Source organism: Schistocerca cancellata, chromosome 6 (assembly GCF_023864275.1).
Source record: "Schistocerca cancellata isolate TAMUIC-IGC-003103 chromosome 6, iqSchCanc2.1, whole genome shotgun sequence".
Taxonomy (NCBI): domain Eukaryota; kingdom Metazoa; phylum Arthropoda; class Insecta; order Orthoptera; family Acrididae; genus Schistocerca; species Schistocerca cancellata.
The window spans coordinates 542,687,906-542,712,109 of NC_064631.1; the positions used below are offsets into that span (position 1 = coordinate 542,687,906).

The 24,204-nt window shown below is 43.9% G+C and overlaps 1 protein-coding gene across 2 annotated transcripts in view; it reads right to left on the bottom strand.

Annotated features, from left to right (window-relative positions):
- The window catches only part of LOC126190883 (V-type proton ATPase 116 kDa subunit a 1), a 704,052-nt gene that overhangs the window by 510,003 nt on the left and 169,845 nt on the right, over window positions 1-24,204 (bottom strand). The window lies entirely within an intron of this gene.

A 24,204-nucleotide genomic window follows, 5' to 3' on the forward strand; every position in this document is an offset into this window, starting at 1 on the left:
GCATGGAATCCCTGATGCGCTGATGCAGCCCTGGAGAATGGTGTATTGTATCACAGCCGTTCACAATACGAGCACGAAGAGTCTCTACATTTAGCACCGGGGTTGCGTAGACAAGACCTTTCAAATGCCCCCATAAATGAAAGTCAAGATGGTTGAGGTCAGGAGAGCGTGGAGGCCATGGAATTGGTCCGCCTCAACCAATCCATCGGTCACCGAATCTGTTGTTGAGAAGCGTACGAACACTTCGACTGAAATGTGCAGGAGCTCCATCGTGCATGAACCACATGTTGTGTCGTACTCGTAAAGGCACATGTTATAGCAGCACAGGTAGAGTATCCCGTATGAAATCATGATAACGTGTTCCATTGACCGTAGGTGGAAGAACATGGGGCCCAATCAAGACATCACCAACAATGCTTGCTCAAACGTTCACAGAAAATCTGTGTTGATGACGTGATTGCACAATTGCATGCGGATTCTCGTCACCCCACACATGTTGATTGTGAAAATTAACAATTTGATCACGTTGGAATGAAGCCTCATCCGTAAAGAGAACATTTGCACTGAAATGAGGATTGATACATTGTTGGATGAACCATTCGCAGAAGTGTACCCGTGGAGGCCAATCAGCTGCTGATAGTGCCTGCACACGCTGTACATGGTACCGAAACAACTGGTTCTCCCGTAGCACTCTCCATACAGTGACGTGGTCAACGTTACTTTGTACAACAGCAACGTCTCTGACGCTGACATTAGGGTTATCGTCAACTGCACGAAGAATTGCCTCGTCCATTGCAGGTGTCCTCGTCGTTCTAGGTCTTCCCCAGTCGCGAGTCATAGGCTGGAATGTTCCGTGCCCCCTAAGACGCCGATCAATTGCTTCGAACGTCTTCCTGTCGGGACGCCTTCGTTCTGGGAATCTGTCTCGATACAAACGTACCGCGCCACGGCTATTGCCCCGTGCTAATCCATACATTAAATGGGCATCTGCCAACTACGCATTTGTAATCATTGCACTGACTGCAAAACCACGTTCGTGATGAACACGAACCTGTTGATGCTACTTACTGATGTGCTTGATGCTAGCACTGTAGAGCAATTAGTAGCATGTCAACACAAGCTCCGATGTCAACATTACTTTCCTTCAATTGGGCCAACTGGCGGTGAATCGAGGAAGTACAGTATATACTGACGAAACTAAAATGAGCTCTAACATGGAGATCAAGCGTTTCCGGAGACATGTCCACATAACATCTTCTCTTTATTTGTGTGTGAGGAATGTTTCCTGAAAGTTTGGCCGAACCTTTTTGTAACATCCTGTATACTCTGAAGAGCCAAAGAAACTGGAACACTTGCTGAAACGCCGGAAATGCATATCCTCCTATTTCCATCTATTGTGCTATAAACTTTTTTCCTTTATTTGTTACCTGAAGTTATGACATTTCTGTGTCTTTATATATTGTAATTGTTTTACTATTTGTATATATGTATTTATGCATTTATGTCGATGTACAATTGGTTTGTTTTGTAAATATTATTTGTATTTTTACGCTGGGTCTGGCCTAGGGAAAACTATGCTATCGAACGATTACATCGATAGGTCGTGTGGAGAACCAAAGTGTTTAGGGGCTTCGGTAGTGTTAACTCTGCCGCATGGAGCGCGGGCAGAGGGAGTCTGGCTGGAGTAGGCCGGTGGAGCAGGTGTGTTGTGTGACGCTCCCGCGAGTTGCCGCGTTTTCGGGGTTTGGCAGCATCTAATTGCGCTCGACTTGCTATGTTAGTTTCTGACACGGTGTCGCGGAGAGGAAGCATTAGCTGGTGCACATCAAGAGCCCGTTTCGTCTGGTGACCGTGTCGAGAAGAAGGCGCACCAACATCCAGCTTCTGCAACAGCGACGGTCGACAATGAGTGACTGTCGCCATGTCCCCGATCGACGACTGCAAACCTTCAATCAACCAACAAGGAAGATTAAAAGCAAGTAAAGTTTTAGAACTGTATGGCAGACCTTAGCTTTTCAAACTGTTACATCACAAAAATACAGCAACTTAGCATGAACCTTTGTTGCTCATTGTCCCAATTGCATTACCAAGCAGGGTCCCTTCCTTTTCCGGAACGAACCCGAGTGTCGTTGAAATTCAAACGCCAGCATTAAAGTAATATCATTCCATTTCACTGCTTTAATTTCAATGTTCAGTTAAAGTATTCATAGCTGGCTACAATATTTAGATTACACAAGCACAAATTAAGAGTGCGAGTTTTGTTACCATATTTTACCTTACCTGTGACTGCAGCTCAGCTTGGTACGTACTAAATTTTACTATTGTTAATTGTTCACAATCATTTAATTCAAGTTCAAAGTTAAATCTCTTATTTCTAAATTGCGTAGATTCAAGTAGCTTTTGAAATGATTGTTGAGGTAGCCCAAGACTAACCTTATTTTATTGACTTTCGTAGTGCTTCAAAAACAAAGTTCACTATTAATTCCAGTCACTAAATTAACTTTCAATTTTCCGGTTTTATTAATTCTTTTGCTAAATTAAGTCATAGTGTAACGAAATTTGTTACTTCTGACATACGTTCAGTTTTCACACAACATGTGTCAACCTTCAGTTGCCACGCTTTTAGTGCTAATTATATGTGCATTAATCTTTCATTTTCAGTTATTATAGTAGTTGTCCATAGGACTGGCGACCGTAATTTTCCCCAAATATCAAATATCTAATTGACGCCAATTAATTGTTAACGTAACGACCGCACATTTACTTTCTTTATTAATTTTACCCTTTTCTCAAAACTAATTTTCACCAATTTCATTTGCATTTTTCCTTTCTTTTAGATGTAACCCTTTCCTCCCTCTTTACCGACAAATTAACTTCGGTGACGATTGCTTTTACCAAATTTCCATTAGGTGCACGCGGTTTAATTTTTCACTGTCATTAAGGTCGATAAGTGAGGGGGAGGTTACACTGCCTAATATCTTGTGTGCCGCAACACGACGTGGCATGGACTCGTCTAATGTCCAAAGTAGTGCTGGAGGGAATTCACACCATGAATCCTGCAGGACCGTCCATAAATCCGTAAGAGTACGAGGGAGTGGAGATCTCTTCTGAACAGCTCGTTGCAAGGCATCCCAGAAATGCTCAATAATGTTCGTGTCTGGGGAGTCTGGTGGCTAGCGGAAGTGTTTAAACTCAGAAGAGTGTTCCTGGAGCCACTCTGGAGCAATTCTGGACGTGTGGGATGTAGCATTGTTCTGCTGGAATTGCCCAAGTCTGTCGGAATGCAAATTGGATATGAATGGATGCCGGTTATCAGACAGGATGCTTACGTACGTGTCACCTGTCCGAGTCATATCTAGACATATCAGGGGTCCTGTATCACTCCAGTTGCACATGCCCCACACCATTACAGAGCCTCCACCAGCTGACCTGCTGACATGCAGGATCCATGGATTCATGAGGCTGTCTCCATACCTGTACACGTCCATCCGCTCGATACAACTTGAAACAAGACTCGTTCGACCAGGCAACATGTTTCTAGTCATCAACAATCCGATGTTAGTATTGACGGGCCCAGGCGAGGCGTAAAGCTTTGTGTAGCGCAGTCATCAAGGGTACATGAGTGTTCCTTCGATGATGTTTCGTTGAATGGTCGCACTCTGACGCACATTGACGGCACAGCTTGAAATCTACAGCAGTATGTGGAGGGGTTGCAGTTCTGTCACGTTGAACGATTCTCGTCAGTCGTCGTTGATCCCGTTCTTCCAGCACCTTTCTCCGGCCACATTTTTTCTCGGTGATCTGATGTTTTAACGGATTCCTGATATTCACGGTACATTCGTGAAATGGTCGTACGAAAAATCCCCACTTCATCGCTACCTCTGAGATGCTGTACCCCATCGCTCGTGTGCCGACAATAATACCACGTTCAAACTCACTTGAATCTTGATAACCTGGCACTGTAGCAGCAGTAACGGGTCTAACAACTGCGCCAGACATTTGTCTTATATAGGCATTGCCGACCGCAGCGCCGTATTGTGCCTGTTTACATATCTCTGTATTTAAATATGCATGGCTAGAACAGACATGTGATTACATTTTCACGCAATTTGGGTGCAGAGATCCTGAGAAATCAGTGCCCAGAACAACCACCTCTGGCCGTAATAACGGCCTTGATACGCTTGGGCATTGAGTCAAACAGAGCTTGGATGGCGTGTACAGGTACAGCTGCCCGTGCAGCTTCAACACGATACCATCGTTCATTAAGAGTAGTGTCTGGCGTATTGTGACGAGCCAGTTGCTCGGCCACCATTGACCAGACATTTTCAATTGGTGAGAGATCTGGAGAATGTGCTAGCCAGGGCAGCAGTCGAACATTTTCTGTACGCAGAAAGGCCCGCACGGGACCTGCAACATGCGGTCGTGCATTATCCTGCTGAAATGTAGGGTTTCGCAGGGATCGAACGAAGGGTAGAGCCACGGGTCGTAACACATCTGAAATGTAACATCCACTGTTCAAAGTGCCATCAATGCGAACAAGAGGTGACCGAGACGTGTAACTAATGGCACCCCATACCATCACGCTGGGTGATACGCCAGTATGGCGATGACGAATACACGCTTCCATTGTGCGTTCACCGCGATGTCGCCCAACACGGATGCGACCATCAAGATGCATTAAACAGAACATGGATTCATCCGAAAAAATGACGTTTTTTCCATTCGTGCACCCAGGTTCGTCGTTGAGTACACCATCGCAGGCGCTCCTGTCTGTGATGCAGCGTTAAGGGTAACCTCAGCCATGGTCTCCGAGCTGATAGTCCATGCTGCTGCAAACGTCGTCGAACTGTTCGTGCAGATGGTTGTTGTCTTGCAAACGCCCCCATCTGTTGATTTAGGGATCGTGACGTGGCTGTACGATCCGTTACAGCGATGCGGATAAGATGCGTGATACGAGGCCGTTGGGATCCAGCACTGCGTTCCTATTACCCTCCTGAACCCACCGATTCCATATTCTGCTAACAATCATTGGATCTCGACCAAAGCGAGCAACAATGTCGCGATACGATAAACCGCAATCGCGTTAGGCTACAATCCGACCTTTATCAAAGTCGGAAACGTGATGGTACGCATTTCTCCTCCTTACACGAGGCATCACAACAACGTTTCACGAGGCAACGCCGGTCAACTGCTGTTTGTGTATGAGAAATCGGTTGGAAACTTTCCTCATGTCAGCACGTTGTAGGTGTCGCCACCGGCGCCAACCTTGTATGAATGCTCTGAAAAGCTAATCATTTGCATATCACAGCATCTTCTTCCTGTCGGTTAAATTTCGCGTCTGTAGCACGTCATCTTCGTGGTGTAGCAATTTTAATGGCCAGTAGTGTAGGTTATATACCACAACCTTAACCCAAAAAACACAACCATTCCGCAACACTACCTCCTCCGTACTTGACTGTTGGCGCTACAGGTGGTGGCAGCTAACTTTTATCCAGGCTTTAGCCAAAACGTAACCCTTCCATCAGATTGAAACAGGCTGGAGACTGATTCTTCACTCCAAATTAGCCGTTTCCGGTTATCCGCTGTCCAGAAGCGTCGCTCCAGACAGAACCTCAAGCGTCGCATACCTGTAACTACTGAAATGTGTGACTCACGAGGAGCTGCACGACCACTGCACTCGTTCTAACTGCCTATACATAGTCACTGTGCCAGCTGGACTGCTTTGGAAGTCCAGCGACTTTTACACTTTAGAAGTCACCGAGCTTCCCTTTTCTGCTGTTACAGCGTCTCCATTGGAAACACAATATTTCCCGCCTTCTATTATACCTACGGGTCGTGATATCTAGTGATCATTTCTCCGTTACTTAGGGTCGTTCCGATACTTCTGATGAGATAGTGGATTCCAAGGTTTTCCTGCTGGCAATATAATGCCACAAAAAAAGCAAAGAAACTGAATGCCTAAAGAGTACCTTGACAATTGAATTAGTAATGAACCTAAAAAAGTATGAAATTACAATGAAATGAATACCCCTGGCTGCATACAGGCGTTGATATAAGTCAACGGAGACACTTGAAAATGTGTGGCCTGACGGGGACTCGAACCCGAGATCTCCTGCTTACAAGGCAGGGCCTATCTTTTTCTTTTTTTTATCGTTTTGGTTGGTCGTTGCGGAGGTCACATGACATCCGTTCAAGTTTTTATTACAGAGGCCAACCAGCACCCTGACCGAACACGCTGAGCTACCGTGCCGGCATCCATCTGAGCCGCCGAGGACAGTGCGACTGTAGGGACTTATCTCTGGCACGCCTCCCGTGAGACCCACATTCCCAACTTATCGTCCCACACTGTAGTCATAGTGCCCTGCCCATTATACTCATTACTCGCGGCTTGCTGTCGATTCATGTCCGAAAGAACAGATACCATCTTCAAACATATAGTTCAGGCTCACCGGCCATAGCTGACGGCATCTATTCTGATTCCAAAAGAATGACAGCCGTTCTTCTTTATTTCTTCCTGGTAGTAGTCCTTGAGTGGAGAGACATATTGTGTATCTTCGAGCCATGAGATATGTTTTGTACTGCAGCCGTATTTGAAGAACACACTCATGAAATTATCCTTCCGTCGGAGAGCTATGATGCTTTATTACTGTACGATGCTTCTGATTACTGGTAAGACATCTCCAAGTGGCCCGTTTCTGTGCCACCGTGCGAGCTAAATAACAGGCCGAGATTTTGAAGGCTGAATAGCAAATATACCGTTTTTGTTCTACTGATTCTTGTTTATTTCAAACTAGTTTTCGGATTATTGGCAGAAACAGTGCATTTGTTTTTCAACCTCAAATATGGAACTGTTCCACCAAGAAGTTACGGAAGAATGCGTATGTAAGACATGCCGAGAATTTGTGTCCATGCGCCGAATGGTTCTCGCGAACGCGTATTTATATGCAGTACTATACAATATGAGAGAATATCGAAAAGCTGGTTGCTGCTTCATTTTTCAGGTTTATTTCAGTTGACTGAAAATGATATCGCATTGTGATTCCAATCTGCAAGATTGTGTTTAAAGATACGCATGCTCACGATTCTCACTATGAAACTGTAACTTTATGGTGTCTTTTAGCTGAAGCTCGATGTATTTATTTTAATTGTACATAGTGAACAGTTATTTCCAATCTCGTCACTTCGTTTGTTTATGTTTTGCATAATACAGAGCATTATGACATGATTAGGAGAAGGTACCATGAGATAAGGGTAGAGACATAATGTAAGGTGGCACAAAGTATTTTAATGGCAGTTAGCCATTTTGAGGCATTATATAGACTGCCGCTTGCGAACACTGGACTGCTGAGAGTGCCAGCATTGTATTACTGAATTATAAGCTTCTGAATTATAAGCTCCTGAATTATAAGCTTCTAAATAATAAATTTCAGCTAGAAACTAGCCATTTTCAATGCACTATCATTTTTCATCAATGCATGTAATGCCTGTTGGTCGGGCTCCATCCACAGTTCAATGAACCAAGCCCGACCAACAGGCATTACATGCATCGATCAAAAATGATAGTGCATTGAGAATGACTAGTTTCTAGCTGAAATATAGATCTGCCAATAACATTTCAAAAGGACGACTGATAGCTGAAATCTATTATTTACAAGTCAATATAACAGTCGGTGCGTGCAACAGCCTTCTGAATGGGAAGTTACCTGATGAATTATAAGCGTTTTACTATAGTAAATATAGTAAACTATATATATTGTCATTCAAAAGTTTAGCTACTGTGTTCACTGTGAGTAGATGGACAGTAGCCAGGCAAACACCCCTATTGCAGTGCGGATCGCAACAAGCGTGAAGCTGGCACGAGATAGTCACACCTGTTGCTTTGCTGAATCTGTTTACTTACGCATTAGATCCTGTAACGAGTTATGCAACTTTGTTAATCTTTGCGCGTAATTATATGTTAGTGTGCGTTGCGTGTCCACTGTTAATGCTTCATTCTGAGTCAGATAGCGCTAATAATCTTTCTTGACCATTGTAATTTAGTTACGTATATCAGTATAATACCAGGGCTAGCACATCACAATCACAGGGGGGCGATTGATGCTTTAAAAACGAGCTTTATAAAAGAGCACAGTTGTGATTAGGTAATTAGTACCGTTCATAACTACAATATTTAATTTTAATATGGTAATGATACACCAACTATCAAGCCTTCACGTATCAATCATAATAAGTGAACCGTAGTTCGAATGAAGTATGAACTTGCTACACTTGAGAGAGAGAGAGAGAGAGAGAGAGAGAGAGAGAGAGAGAGAGAGAGAGAGAGATATCGATTTTAAGTTCTGCGCAAGGAGGCAGCTTCAGTCCCAAAAGCTTAATAAGGCTATGAAGACAATGTGTCCTGTACAGTTTCAGTGCGTTTTCTGACTTATTCCCAAGCCATTATCGGAAGCACGGTTAAAGAAAAGATTTTGGCGAATTGGTGGTGATGGTGGTGGTGGTGGAGGAGGAGGAGGAGGAGGAGGAGGAGGAAGAGGAGGAGGACACCAAGTACATGATCACGAGATGGAACTAACTGACACGAATATAAATGTACGCTTCATCACAGCAAAGACTCATCAACGGCGCTAGTGTGAAAAAACTCTGCTTTCGTTGTGCTCTTCCTGTTGTTACAGTGCAACATGTGTAAGACAACTCAAGCAGACGGTAACCGCTCACGTTTCTTGAAGAAGTTTACCTAGATCCTGTCCAGTGGAACCAGCTACTATCAACCGGCACAGAGGCGAGTTCCGTAACTTCATGACGCGGCAGTTAAACGGAACCCATTCGTTAAGGATCTGTGGAACGACGTTCGTTGGGTTGGGTAAACAGAGGTAGCAGCGGTTGTATGAACAGAAACAGAGTGTAGGCCAAGATAAGGATGCGAACCAGTATCATGCGGAATGTGAATCATTTTATGGACAGACCCACGTAATAGTATGTAAATTTAACGTCGCAAAAAAGACGAAAAGCACAAAAATGTGCACTCATCTATTTATTTCTGTAAAAACTTCCAAGCTAAATGACTTAAGTCTATTTTGTGAAATGTAATTATTTCATAAATAATGTTTCAGAGATATAGTGTCAGTCAGCGTGTTGCTGATTGCGATCGACTATAATACTTTTTTTATTTTAGAATGTAAGTGAACAGCCGGTCGAAGTGGCCGAGCGGTTCTAGGCGCTACGGTCTGGAACCGCGTGACCGCTACGGTCGCAGGTTCGAATCCTGCCTCGGGCATGGATGTGTGTGATGTCCTTAGGTTGGTTCGATTTAAGTAGTTCTAAGTTCTAGGGGACTGATTACCACAGCAGTTAAGTCCCATAGTGCTCAGAGCCATTTGAACCATTTTTTTGTAAGTGAACAGCATTTGTATTCGGATATCTCTCTCTCTCTCTCTCTCTCTCTCTCTCTCTCTCTCTCTCTCTCTCTCTATTATCTGTTAGCCTTTAGACTGATATGGGGCATTGTATATGCGTTCCGTGTGTAGCAGTAATTAATCTTCCTTTTATGCAGACAAATCTGATCCAAGAACCAATGCGAGCTTAACGGATTAGTATTGTGCCACTTATTCATTTGCAACTTGCTACAGCGTCCCTGAAATTAGCTGCCGATCATCACGAAGCGTTTTGCAGACTTGAATGCAAGCGCGGAGCCTTAAATGACCCGGCCACAGTCTCGAAGCTATGATTCCATTTCGCCCGTGAATTACAGATTCCGGCCCCGCAAAATTGGTGGTGGTATTAAAAGATGTAATCTTCTCTAAAATTTACACCAATTTTCTAGAAGTCAATTTGGTCACTAACGGAAAAACACCCGCCATCAACAATAGCCGTCTGCTCCAGTTAATTTTAGCAGTTATCCTTCCAGTAATTTATTTCTGTTTCTAGTTAAAACCAAATTTTAGTGATCTTGCGTGAGCAGACGCGTCAAACGCCTGATGAGAAATTTTATCGTGAAAACTATCTCGGTTAGATACGTCTGTGAAACACAGAAACAAAGCAAAAGTAATGCAGGATAAACACTCTTGTCTTGATTAAGCAAGATGAGAAAGATCTGTTCTTCCCCGACACAGTTCTTACGACAGCGATTGCGTAACTGACTGTGGGAAGGCCACACAACGCAAGGTCTCTCTCTCACCACTACAGGGAAGATACTGCGTATAAGTTTTGAGAGTGGAAAAAGTACAAAAACAGTTGCCAGTTAGCGGTTCTGGCTCAGTTTCCGCAACATTCGGTTTTTCTATACCCATTCACACTGTCTCGTATGATTAATACAGACGCTGAAAATTTAATGTAGCACTCATCTACTCCACTCGCGAATGGTGAACTGAACCACTAATTTCCTGTAAGGGTTAATAGCATTTTCTTTGTCCTGGAGATAATGTTTCACACTCCCAACCAGCGTTCGTCTATGACAAGGACGATAAAAGGTTTTGTCTAAGTATGAGGGGCAGTGAAATGAAAACGAAACAGATGGAAGACAGTAATAGACTTCATTATTTCAAAAGTTATCACCATGATGGTTAATATACACTGAAGAACCAAGGGAACTGGCACACCTGCCTAATATTGTGTAGGGGCTCCCTCGGCACGCTGTAGTACCACAACACGACGTGGCAGGGACTCGGCTAATGTCTGAAATAGTGCCGAGTGGACCTGACACCATGAAACATGCAGGGCCGTCCATAAATACTGAGTATACGAGGGGGGTGGAGTTCTCTACTGAACAGCAAAATTGCAAGGTATCCCAGAAATTTTCAATAATGTTCATACCTGGGGAGTTTGGTGGCCAGCGGAAGTGTTTAAACTCAGACGAGTATTCCTGGAGCCACGCTGTAGCAATTCTGGACGTGTCGGGTGTCGCATTGTCCTGCTGGAATTGCCTAAGTCCGTCGGAGTACACAATGGACATGATGTCACGAGTCGTATGTAGACGTACGAGGGGGTCCCACGTCACTCCAGCTGCACACGCCCCACATCATTACAGAGCCTCCACCAACTTGGACAGTTATTGATTGGCGACTCCATTGAGTGCTGTGTGACAACGACCATATAGTAAGTAAAATTAGAAGGAAGGTCAGCGTTGGCCATAATTTTGATGACTTATTAACTGCAAAATCGATTTTCGGTCACATAATGATCATCTTCAGTGCTTTAGCGTACACATTAAAGTTCGTAGGCACTGGTGTCTAGTTATTAGCAATAACAGAAGCTTCTAACTTGAACAGTGCCCTGCTGACATGAAGGGTCCATGGATTCATGAGGTTGTCTCGATTACCCGTACACGTCCATTCGCTCGATACAATTTGAAACGAGACTTGTCCGACCAGGCAACACGTTTCCAGTCATCAAGAGTCCAAATGCGGTGCTAAAGGGTGCAGGCGAGGCGTAAAACTATGTGTTGTGCACTCATCAAGGGTACACGAGTGAGCCTACGAAAGCCCATATCGGTGACGTTTTGTTGAATGGTTCGCATGCTGTCGACGGCCCAGCATTAAAACCTGTAGCAGGTTGCGGAAGGGTTGCACTTCTGTCACGCTGAACGATTCTCTTTAGTCGTCGTTGGTCCCATTCTTGCTGGATTTTTTCCAACCGCAGCGATGTCGGAGATTTGATGTTTTACCAGATTCCCGATATCCCCGGTACACTCGTGAAATAGTCGTACGAGAAAATCATCACTTTATTGCTACCACGCAAATGTTGTGTCCCATCGTTCAAGCGCCGACTGTAACACCACGTTGAAACGCACTTAAATCTTGCTAACCCGCCATTGTAGCAGCCGGAACCGATCTAATAACTGTGCCAGACATTTGTCTTAATACAGGCGTTGCCGACTGCAGCGCCGTGTTCTGCCTGTTCACATATCTCTGTACTTGAATACGGATGCCTATATCAATTTCTTTGACGCTTCAGTGTATTTATTCTACTGCGACACACGACTATCAATGGCTTGATGGAAAAATGTTTGCGGCTAAGAAACCATGATCGTACCCAGGCGTGCACCTCGTCGTCCGAAGTCCGTCGACGGCCACGAACGTCTTTCTTCAGGGCACCAAAAGTATGGAAATTGCATCTACATCTACATCCATACTCCGCAAGCCACCTGACGGTGTGTGGCGGAGGGTACCTTGACTACCTCTATCGGTTCTCCCTTCTATTCCACTCTCGTATTGTTCGTGGAAAGAAGGATTGTCGGTATGCTTCTGTGTGCGCTCTAATCTCTCTGATTTTATCCTCATGGTCTCTTCGCGAGATATACGTAGGATGGAGCAATATACTGCTTGACTCTTCGGTGCAGGTATGTTCTCGAAACTTCAGCAGAAGCCCGTACCGAGCTACTGAGCGTCTCTCCTGCAGAGTCTTCCACTGGAGTTTATCTATCATCTCCGTAACGCTTTCGCGATTACTAAATGATCCTGTAACGAAGCGCGCTGCTCTCCGTTGGATCTTCTCTATGTCTTGTATCAACCCTATCTGGTACGGATCCCACACTGCTGAGCAGTATTCAAGCAGTGGGCGAACAAGCGTACTGTAACCTACTTCCTTTGTTTTCGGATTGCATTTCCTTAGGATTCTTCCAATGAATCTCAGTCTGGCATCTGCTTTACCGACGATCAACATTATATGATCATTCCATCTTAAATCACTCCTAATGCGTACTCCCAGATAATTTATGGTATTAACTGCTTCCAGTTGCTGACCTGCTATTTTGTAGCTAAATGATAAAGGATCTATCTTTCTGTGTATTCGCAGCACATTACACTTGTCTACATTGAGATTCAATTGCCATTCCCTGCACCATGCGTCAATTCGCTGCAGATCCTCCTGCATTTCAGTACAATTTTCCATTGTTACAACCTCTCGATACACCACAGCATCATCCGCAAAAAGCCTCAGTGAACTTCCGACGTCATCCACCAGCTCATTTATGTATATTGTGAATAGCAAAGGTCCTATGACACTCCCCTGCGGCACACCTGAAATCACTCTTACTTCGGAGGACTTCTCTCCATTGAGAATGACATGCTGCGTCCTGTTATCTAGGAACTCCTCAATCCAATCACACAATTGGCCTGATAGTCCATATGCTCTTACTTTGTTCATTAAACGACTGTGGGGAACTGTATCGAACGCCTTGCGGAAGTCAAGAAACACGGCATCTACCTGTGAACCCGTGTCTATGGCCCTCTGAGTCTCGTGGACGAATAGCGCGAGCTGGGTTTCACATGACCGTCTTTTTCGAAACCCATGCTGATTCCTACAGAGTAGATTTCTAGTCTCCGGAAAAGTCATTATACTCGAACACAATACGTGTTCCAAAATTCTACAACTAAGGAGAGATCGGGACTGTACGGAAATCTGTAAGGGCCATCCAGGGAAAGTTCTGCAGCGTAGTCGAAACAAGCCTAGCTGCGTGTGGGCCCGCCCTGAAGGGCGTTGAGTTGTTTATACGGAGAGGAGCGCCCCCCTTTACAATCATTATTCACTAAGCAATCGTGCAAATTTTTCCATTTTTCATTTGACTACCTCTTTCTTAGGAGATCTTAGCGACAATCTTTACTGCTACAGTAACAGTTTTCTGTTATTCATATTTTACACGACGCGTTTCGGGTAACGATTCCCTTTTTCAAGTTTATAATTTCTTTGTACAATGCCACTTTTACGTAATGTTTTTGATGTGTGAGGTCCTGCTTTGTCTTGTTGATTTTACTGAGATACGTAAAAAAAGGCGCAGTTTTAATTGGTTATCGATTTTATGTAAACATCCATGCGGCTAGTACAAAGAAATACACACTTGGAAATGGAAATCTTTACCCGAAACGCGTCGTGTAAAATATGAATAAAATAAAATCGTGACTGGTAGCAGGAACGTTATTTATAAACAAACCCACTGTTTTCACAGTTTCAGGCTTTCAAAAAAATTATAATGGACAAAATCAGACAATCTTTACGTTTAGATGGCACGAAGAAGACGAACTTTTAATTCCATATATGTCTGACGCATCTCGGCTAAAGCTGGCACGAAACAAAAGTAAATAAAATTGTGTCAAGAACTGGCCTGTTCATTTTCTGCACCATAGGTGCTGGAGAGCTAGGACAGATAGTAGCAACCACATCGACCTCAGTTTTCTGTCCGAGGGTCCTGGCTTAGAGAATATTGCGATGACTTAATTTCCTGTCACGTAGTGAGACGTAGAAAGGTATGTGCTGCTGCTGTGGTAGAAACTTTAAAAATACGTACAATATATTATATGCAAGTGACAAAATTAAGCCTAGTGCATTAGATTCACCAGTCGGGGGGATGGGAGAGGGTGTAGCAGAAAATGTGAACGTACTTTATTAAGGTATTTTGTTCCCCATTATTTGCTTCGGTTGCATGTGTTTTAGATGTAGCATTTGGTGTGGGGTGGACGTCTTTACAAAACGGGAGGACTTAAGTCTTTCAAAATTCCTGAAGGATAACGTAAGTAAAATCATATTTTTCGTTGTCTTTCTAATTCCACAGTTTAGAGTACTCTAAAATTTTGAAAAAATTGTTTGAAGCATGTGACTGTATGGCTGTAAGAGCGATTCTTCAACCTCATAAAAAATTATCATAGCAGGAAAAGTTCGGCGTTATAATCATCTGTTTATACGAGGGCTATTCGGAAAATAAGGAACGATAGGTCGCGAAATGGAAACCACAGTGAAAATGAAAACTGTTTTATTTTCAACAGTTAGCTACAATTTCCAGCTACTTATCTCCATAGTGGCCGATCCGATTTTGACGTTTCTCGTAGTGTTGTACCAACTTTCCAATACCCTCGTTATAGAAGGCAGCCGCCATTGCTTTCCGCCAATTCTCTACGCTGGCCTACAGCTCTTTGTTTGTGCCAAAATGCTGTCTTCAAAGCCAGCGGTTCATGTGAGCAGAGGTGAAACTCAGAGAGAGACAATTACGGGCTGTATTGTGGGTAATCAAACATTTCCAATTGAAAACTATGCAGGAGCATATTCACTGCCCCTGCACAAAACGGCTGAGAATTGACTTGAAGAAAGCGCACGACAGTTATGTGATGTTGGCTGCATAGCTTCAGGCGAAATTTGTCACCAGGCCCTCGTACTTGGCGCGAGACACTATTGTTCTAGGTATCTTTACGTGCTCCCTGTGTGATCAGAACTAAAAAGTACTACATAACGCGATCGACGAGAATACTAGAGACACTGCCCAACATACCTGTAAAAAACTTCATCGGATTTTCACTGATTTCCATTTCACGACCGATCTTTCCTTACTTTCCGAATGACCCTCGTATGTACTGTAGCAACAACGTCGTTATTCTGTTCGCCTCCTTGTTATCGCGCAAGCACCAATTTCATTAATGTTACATCAGCTCGTCAATTACTTTTTACTTCTGTGGCATTCTTACTATGTCGAAGCACGTCTCGGAGAATCAACAAGGTATTCTGTTGCGGCATGACGGCAAGTCTACTGTGCAAGGTCTGTCAAAACTAAAAGTTATCGCCGAATTACTTCAAAGATGAAACAGATGCTGTTTAATATTAAAGAACAAATTATTCTGTTTTCACTTGCCGCACAACTGTGTGACAAACATTCACTGCGGAACTCCGGCATCGAGTGACGTCGAAAACCGGTTTCTCGCGTCGTAAAAAAGTCCGTCGAAAGACAGTAAGTCACGTGCTACACTAATTAATGAAATATTAATTTGCAGACACAAAAAGGAACTATCGTTTCTACTTTGTATTCGAACGAACGTTACTTTGCATTTCACAGAGCTTGATCACTAACAGAATAGGATTGTGAAGTTATCCTTGCAGAAAATAACCCAGAATTCAACAGGGTTCATTCCATGGACCGGCCAGACGCAGAAGATTCGTCATTTAGAGAGAGAGACCTGCGGTTGGTAATATAAAATTCATCGTTGTGTCATACACATGACGAGGATTTTCTTGATTTCGAGCAGGCAGTCGATCAAATCTGCATTACCAACTGCATGTCCACTGGGATGTCTCTAACTAAATGTGCATGTATACTCTACAAGAGAATGCACAATGTAAGACGAATGGTACATTGTACGAAAGTCAGTGGCTCCCTGTTCTATCCCAATCGCCTTTGGAGCGAGCGAAAAAACATACAGCCTGAAGTGGCTTAAGTCATAGAAATCAACAAAATCGCCGGAAGTCCCATGCAGAAATATTGAGCCATGCTGTCCCCACAACCGTCCGTAATTGAGAAAATGTTGTCAGTGCAGGATTTTGTGCACGAACTGACCTCTCGATTACGTCCCATAAATGTTCGATGGGATTCGTGTCGGGCGATCTGGGTGGTCAAACCATTCTCTGGAATTGGCCAGAACGTTCTTCGAACCATCGCGAACAATTGTGACCCGGTGACACGATGCACTGTCATACATAAAAATTCCATTGTTATTTGGGAACAAGCGGTCTCCAAGTAGCCGAACATAACGATTTCCAGTAAGCGATCCGTTCAGTTGGACCAAAGGACCCAGGTCATTCCATGAATACACGACCCACACCATTATGGAGCCACCACCAGCTTGCACAGTGACTTGTTGACAACTTGGGTACATGGCTTCGTTGGGTCTGCACCACACTCGAACCCTACCATAAGCTCTTACCAACTGAAATCGGGACTCATCTGACCAGGTCACCGTTTTCCAGTCGTCTAAGGTCCCTCTGATATGGCCACGACCCAGGAGAGATGCTGCAGGCAATGCTGTTCTGTTAGCAAAGGAGTCGTGCATTGGTCGTCTGCTGACGTAGCCCATTAAAAACGCTGTGTTTCGCCGCACTTTCCTAACGGACACGCCCGTCGTATGTCCCGCACTGATTTCTGCGGTAATTTCGCACATTGCTGCTTGTCTGTTAGCATTGACAACTCTACACACACGCCGCTGTCTCGGTCGTTAAGTGAAGACCGTCGGCCAATGCGTTGTCGGTGGTGAGAGCAAATTCTTGAAATTTGGTAAGTCTGGCATTCTCAGCACACTCTTGACAATGTGGATCTCAGAATATTGAATTCCCTATCGGTTTTCGAAATGGAATGTCCAATGCCTCTAGCTCTAAGTACCATTCCGCGTTCAAAGTCTTAATTGCCGTCGTGCGGCCATAATAACGTAAGACGTATTTTCACATGAATTACCTGAGTATAAATGGCAGCCCCGCCAATGTACTGCCTTTATATACGCTGTGCACCCGACACTACTGCCACATGTATACAAACTATATCGCTATCCCTGACTTTTGTCACCCCAATGTATCTCAGAACATGCCCTAATCACTGCTGTCTCGTTGTCACTATTCCCTTGCGACATAGACGATAGAATCAACAGTACTTTCGTAAAGTCTTTCTGGAACACCGCATCTGTAGATATAGCCAACACAGTTCGCAAAAACGTCATTTTTCTTACAAATATTTCCATTTAAAGTTTCAGCTCATCTCCATTACCTTTCATACGCACCCCATTGACCTATTCCAATCCCAGCAAGATCTTCCTGAATTCGTTGTCACTGCAAGGCCTACCTGATAAAACACCCGAATGCTGGAGAAACATTACTGTAGAATCTGTAGTAATAGGTGCACCTTCTCGGAAATGGTTACGTAGGTAAAGTTTAGTTTACGTCACGTAAGAGCGACCCAGAACTTCGACAGGCACTAGAAGACAGATGTCAGTTATCCCGCGAAGACCTGCTTACAGAGTCTCAAGAAACATCAAAGGCTGAGGAAGATACTAGAGCATCCTATGAATCGCTCCCTAATAACCAAAAAGCACTGATTATTCCCGTGACCCATTCGTGAATGGAACAGAAAGAAACCGAGATACGTGATCGAATGAGAATTACTTCTGTCATGTACTTGGATAGATGAAGATGTAAGTAAAGGATAGTCCCTGCTTAGGTACTAGCAACTCTTCCTTCTGCGCTACTGCAGTCGTAGCTCAAGTCTAATGAAGACGTAACGAAATCGAACAGTGGATTTTCGGTGATTTTCGTTTTCTATCCAAGTATACGATACTATCTGTCTGCACAGCTACAGCCACTAACACGCAATTGTGCATTGGCGCTCCACTCGCATGTAGCTGGTATAATTCTTGGTGGAGAAATAAATCCTCATTGCCAATATTTTACTGATAAGGCGAGGCGAATTGGTAACGTAAAATTCCTCGTCACCATATTAACAGATTTTACCACTGTCCTGGCTTAAATTCCAAACCTATCCTTTGTGTCGATGATAGAGAGCTTATATTATTGTTGATGGTGATTAAATATAATAATAATAATAATAATAATAATAGGGCTATTCGGAAACTAAGGTCCGAGAGGTCGCGAAATGAAAACGACAGTGAAAATCCGTTGAAGCTTTGCGAAGATGTGCGGGGCATTGTGTCTAGTATGCTTGTCGATCACGTCATGTCGCTCTTTTCAGTTCTGAGCACACAGTGAGCACGTAAAGATGTCTAGAACAACAGTGTCTCGCGCTAAATGTGGATGCGCCTGACTTCATGCTACCCCCCACATAATGTAGCTGTCTTCATGACACTTCTCGGCCACACACTGCAGGGGCAACGAGGATGCCGCTGCAGCATTTACGATGGGCAGTGTTTATCACCAACCATACGGCCCCGACTTGGCTCCCTCTGACGTTCATCTCTGCTCACATGAGTCGCTGCCTACGAAGACAACATTTTGGCACAGACAGTGAACTGCAAACCAGCATAGAGAAAAGGCGGAAAGCAAAGGCGGCTCCTCATGTGACGAGAGTACTGGGAAGCTGGTACAGTGTTACGACACAGATCTAAGTCGGAGCACGTGTAAAGAAGTAGCTGAAAGGTATAGCTTACTCTTGCAACTGTGGCAAATAAAACTTTTTATTTTGACTGTTGTTCCATTTTGTGACCGATCGGATCTTACGCTCTGAATAGCCCTCGTAATTTGGTATGATTCAACGGCCTAGTGCAATTGTTTCAATTAGATGTCACTTAGGCGACTAGGGTGCCCCTACACCCTCCCCCCTCCCCCTAGGCCCCCCTCCCTAACCTCCTACTGGGGAAAGAGGCCCTGCAGTTTAACGTGGAATCCGAATGAAGTATCGTTCCTGGTAAATCAGCACATCACTGAGAAGTGTAGCGGTGATTAAAAACTGAAAAAAAAATCCGTGATGCGTCGGGATTTGATCCTGCGATTTTTCGGTTTCCAGACACCTGCTTCACTGCTAGACCATCAGGCCCGACAATGATTCAGAATCACAATGACCATGTTGAGGTAATGGTTCAAAACCCAATGTGTATAGCAGTGGTACGTGCTTGACTCAATGAAATAAAATTTTGTTAGACATTATCTTTATACATGGTGAGTCAGGAAGAACGGTACTTGCTTTGAGGAATTACTATTAGTGGTTCTGAACAAAAAAACTTCGTATGGACATATATCATACTCCAAATGCTTTCCGAGATAAGATACATTTAATGAGCATCGTTATTTATTTTCTGTATTATTCAGACACTGTCAGTGTAGAGGAAGTTGAGACGAACAGTTTGATACAGGACACTTGTCTATTAAGTCGGGAGACAAACTGAAATTAGCCTACAAAAACTACCTGAGGTACAGCGCATGCGCGACGTTTGAGCTTTACAATATTCTCGCGCTCCCTTCGCTCAAACTATTAATCCTAGAGAAACAGTGAATAGAACCTTTTTTGTGGGCGATTCAGTGTAGTTTAGTTTTGTACTACGGCGAGTTTTCGCTGGAGCGTGCTATTTTCGAGTTATTCAAGAAAAACGTACAAAAGTGATATTCACTGTGTTCTATCTCGGAAGACATTCGGAATAGGGACTATGTCCATAAGATGTTTTTTGTTCAGGATCACTAATACAGTCACCCTCAAAACATGCACCTATCGTTCTGACTCACCTATGTTATGCGGAAGTGAAGTAAGTTTGAAAAAGGACCTACGAGGGTTGTCCAGAAAGTAAGTTCCGATCGGTTGCGAAATGGAAACCACTGGGAAAATCCGGTAAAGCTCTGCACAGATGTGTTGGGCAGTGTCTCTAGTATGCCCGTCGATCGCGTCGCGTCGCGTCGCTCTTTTCAGTTCTGACTGAGCAGTAAGCACGTAAAGATGCGTAGGGAATAGCGTCTCCTGCCAAGTATGAGGGCCTGGTTAGAGATTTCGCCTGTGTCATGCAGCCCGCATAACATACCTGTCGAGCAGTTCCTTCTTCGTGCCAATTCTCGGCCGCACACTGCAGGGGCAATGAAGGCGCTACTGCAGCATTTCCGATGAGAAGTGTTTGATCACCCACCAAACAGTCCATAATTGGCTCCCCCTGAGTCTCATATCTGCCCACAAGAAGCGCTGGCTATGAAGAGAACATTTTTCCACACACAATGAGCTGCAGACCAGTGCAGATAACTGGCCGAAAGCACAGGCAGCTGCTTTCTATGACGGGGATATTGGAAAGTAGATACAACACTACGAAAAAGCTCGAAGATGGAGCGGCGACTATGTAGAGAAGTAGGTGGTAGATGTACGTAACTGTTGCAAATAAAACTTTTCTGGTTTTCACTGTGGTTTCCATTTCGCGGCCGATCGGAACTTACTTTCTGGACAACCCTCGTATATTACTGACAAGGATCACGGATTCACTTCAAAATTTGTACTCCTTTAGTAGACCATTAGAACAACATAAAGTGCAAATAGCAAGGTCCACTACTCTGGCAATTCCGCGAAAATGGTAAGAGAAGCTTTACGCGTCTATTATGTACTGATTTATCTGTGCGTGTAAATGTCGCACGTGGTCAAGTGGAGCCGGCATCCTAGCACAGCGTTTTCGGTCAGAGGGCTGGCTGGTCTCTGTAGTAGTAGTAGTAATAGTAGTAGTAGTAGTAGTAGTAGTAGTAGTAGTAATAATAATAATAATAATAACATTGAGTGAAGAGATAAATAACGGACTTCAAGGCATGTCATGTGACGCCCGCTACGACCAGATACCAACAATACCGAACAGAACGAAAACAAACGTGGTTAGCGTTCGAACTTCATAAGACGGATGTGTATGAATCGACGGTTCGACTCCATCTGAAACCTTGATTTTTGTAGTACTAGCGTAAATTCTGTGATATTAAAAAAAAATTCTTCTACATTATTCGTTCTTGTTACATTAGCAATGCCTCACCGCTACGCAAGTTAACTACCAAATGGGGCCTGCCTCTGTGTCTGCAGCTCAAAGCGTCGAGGTGCAAAGTAGTTCCGGGTACCTTACCAGATTGCTCGTACAAGGGATTTGGCAAATCACGACATGCATGTATTTTCAGGAAAACTCTTCATTTATTTGTCGATAGTTATATATAAGTTTGGACTAATAATTAAATCTAATTAAAATGGTAAGTAGTCAAATTCACTAGAACTTCTTGCAAGTACACGTGTTTTTTTAATCATATTACCTCTCATATGTCATAATTTAAATGATATGACCAGTGATCATAGAAATATAAATTAAAACGTAAGTGTGAGCGGGAGGTAAACTATACAACCTTCGTCTCACGTAGCTCGGACGCTAGCCACTCGACCACCAAGAACTCAACATCCAAGCCCTATACACGGCTATGGCCTATTAAATGTGTATAAAGTTTTAAGTAAATCCGTGATCCCAAAGTCCTGCACTCCCCTTGGGAGTAGGAGCCTCGCAGCTCAATATTACCGACCCTGTGGTATCTTAAATGGCTCAAACGGCTCTAAGCACTGTGGGACATCTGAGGTCATCAGTCGCCTAGACGTGGAACTACTTAAACCTAAGTAACCTAAGGACATCACACACATCCATGCACGAGGCATTATTCGAACCTACGACGTAGCAGCAGCGCGGTTCCGGACCGAAGCGCCTAGAGCCGCTCGGCCACATCGGCCGGCGCTATCTTAAACCGGACCTGTTCCTCAATCTCTATCCAATCCTTCGCTTCTTTTATTAAGAGCATTATGAGGCTGATTCTTTACACCGCAAGTCTGCGACCGACATAGCTAATGATTGCATGTTTGAGGTTCCTTGGGCTTTTGGGCTGTTACGTGTCCCGCAGACTGAAGCTTAGCTATACTTAACGCAAACCAATGTAGTTCTTAGGTTTATACTCAGACACACCACATGTGGAGTTACCGGTTTGTAAGTTCTTTATTTTATCACTACGGATGAGGACATGCGAGAAAAAGCAGCCTTACGATAGATAAAGTAGTGGTGTTTAAAACAGGTCGTCGTTTTTTAATTACACTCCTCCATCCACTTTACTTTCCTCCGCCCTATCTTCTTTCAGCGAACACAGTTCTCCTTATGATGACTAACGGCAGTAATGTTGTCATTACGGCGATCTTCTAAGAAATCGTTTTATGCTCATCCCCAGGCAAACAAACGATCCTGACGAGGTCTGAATCCTCAGTAATGCCTAACCCTTTTATCGAGGCACTGAAAAGTAGCTTATATATACTACTGAGAAAATGACGCAATCAGCCGCCTACAGGTAGTCTGCTGATAAATCAGAACGAGACGTCCGTTGAAAGAAAGAAAGAAAGAAAGAGAGAGAGAGAGAGAGAGAGAGAGAGAGAGAGAGAGAGAGACTTGGGAAGTGTAGCTCCGTCTCAATTCATGAAGATGCAAAGACGTATCTCTAGGTGATGCCGCATCTCCAGACATCCGCTATCTAATGGACGACGGGATCATTTAATAATTAATAATGAGATCTGACTGTACGCTATGTACTTGCAGGACTACTGGCATCGCTTTCTTTGGCGCTGGTTCTTTCGAACATAGTCGATCTGATCCGGCTTCTCAGCGCTATCAGTGAATCGAACGGAACCTACAGTTGCATTTTGGTCACGGACTAGTTCAGGACAAAGAATCTCGAAAAGTGTACTTTTATGTATGCTGAACCTCCTGTCGCTTGCTTTGATGTAGGGTGTCCAAAAAAATACAGCACTCGACAGACAGTTCTGAATGCCTCTAGTAAGACTAGATGTTTCAGGCTAAAAATATAATTTATCACAGATTCGGCTACAATCAGCCCGGCGCCAAATACACCTACAGATATATTATCCGTGCACGTGGTCTTCAACAGCGACAGCAATCATGTAATGACAGAAACTGGCTCCAGAAATGAAAAATATGCAAATTTTGAGATGGATTTTTTGCATGTATCATACAGTTACTTATCTCTTTCGGGTACGTGGGTTTCCCAAAAGAATTCGAACTAATTTTTTTGTGGGCAGAGCTTTTGTAGTACCACGTTTTGCCGCATGGAGTGAACATTCTAGAGTCAGTAAGCCGAGTGCCGTCGCTGAAGGAGGCTAAGTTTAAAGTGACAACTGTTTTGTATGATTGTCGTTTTTGAAATGGCTGATTTTCGTGAACATAGTGCGGCAGTGAAATTCTGCTTTTTGCTCTGAAAAAGTGGAGCAGAAACTCTAGAAATGTTAAAACGGCGTACAAGGACAATGCTATGGGGAAAACTGAAGTGCGAGTGGTTTTCCCGTTTCAAAAACGATGAAATGACAATTTATGACAAATCTCGTTCTGCTCATCCTCCCACAGTCCGAACACACGAAAATCGACGACGGCTCATTGAAGAAATTGTGGCGATGTCGAAAGTGACCTGGAATTCAGTGCAGCGAATTGTGACAGACGATTTAGGAATGATAAGGGTGGTTGCTTAATTCGTGGCACGACTGCTGACCAAAATATCAAAAATTATCACAGGTGATGAAACTTGGTGCTATGCTTACGATCCTGAATCAAAGCAACAACGATGCCAGTGGAGGACAAGTTCTCCTCGCTCCAAGGAAGCTCGTCAGGTGAAATCAAACATTAAGACAATGCCGATTTGTTTCTCCGATGAGAGAAAAGTCTTCATTTAGAGTTTGTTCCGCAGTGTCAGACAGTTAACCAGGCTTCCTACTTGAAAGTCTTGAAAAAATGGTTCAAATGGCTCTGAGCACTATGTAACTTAACATCTGATGTCATCAGTCCCCTAGAACTTAGAACTACTTGAACCTAACTAATCTCAGGACATCCACACATCCATGCCCGAGGCAGGATTCGAACCTGCGACCGTAGCAGTCGCGCGGTTCCGGACTGTAGCGCCTAGAACTCCTCGGCCAATGGG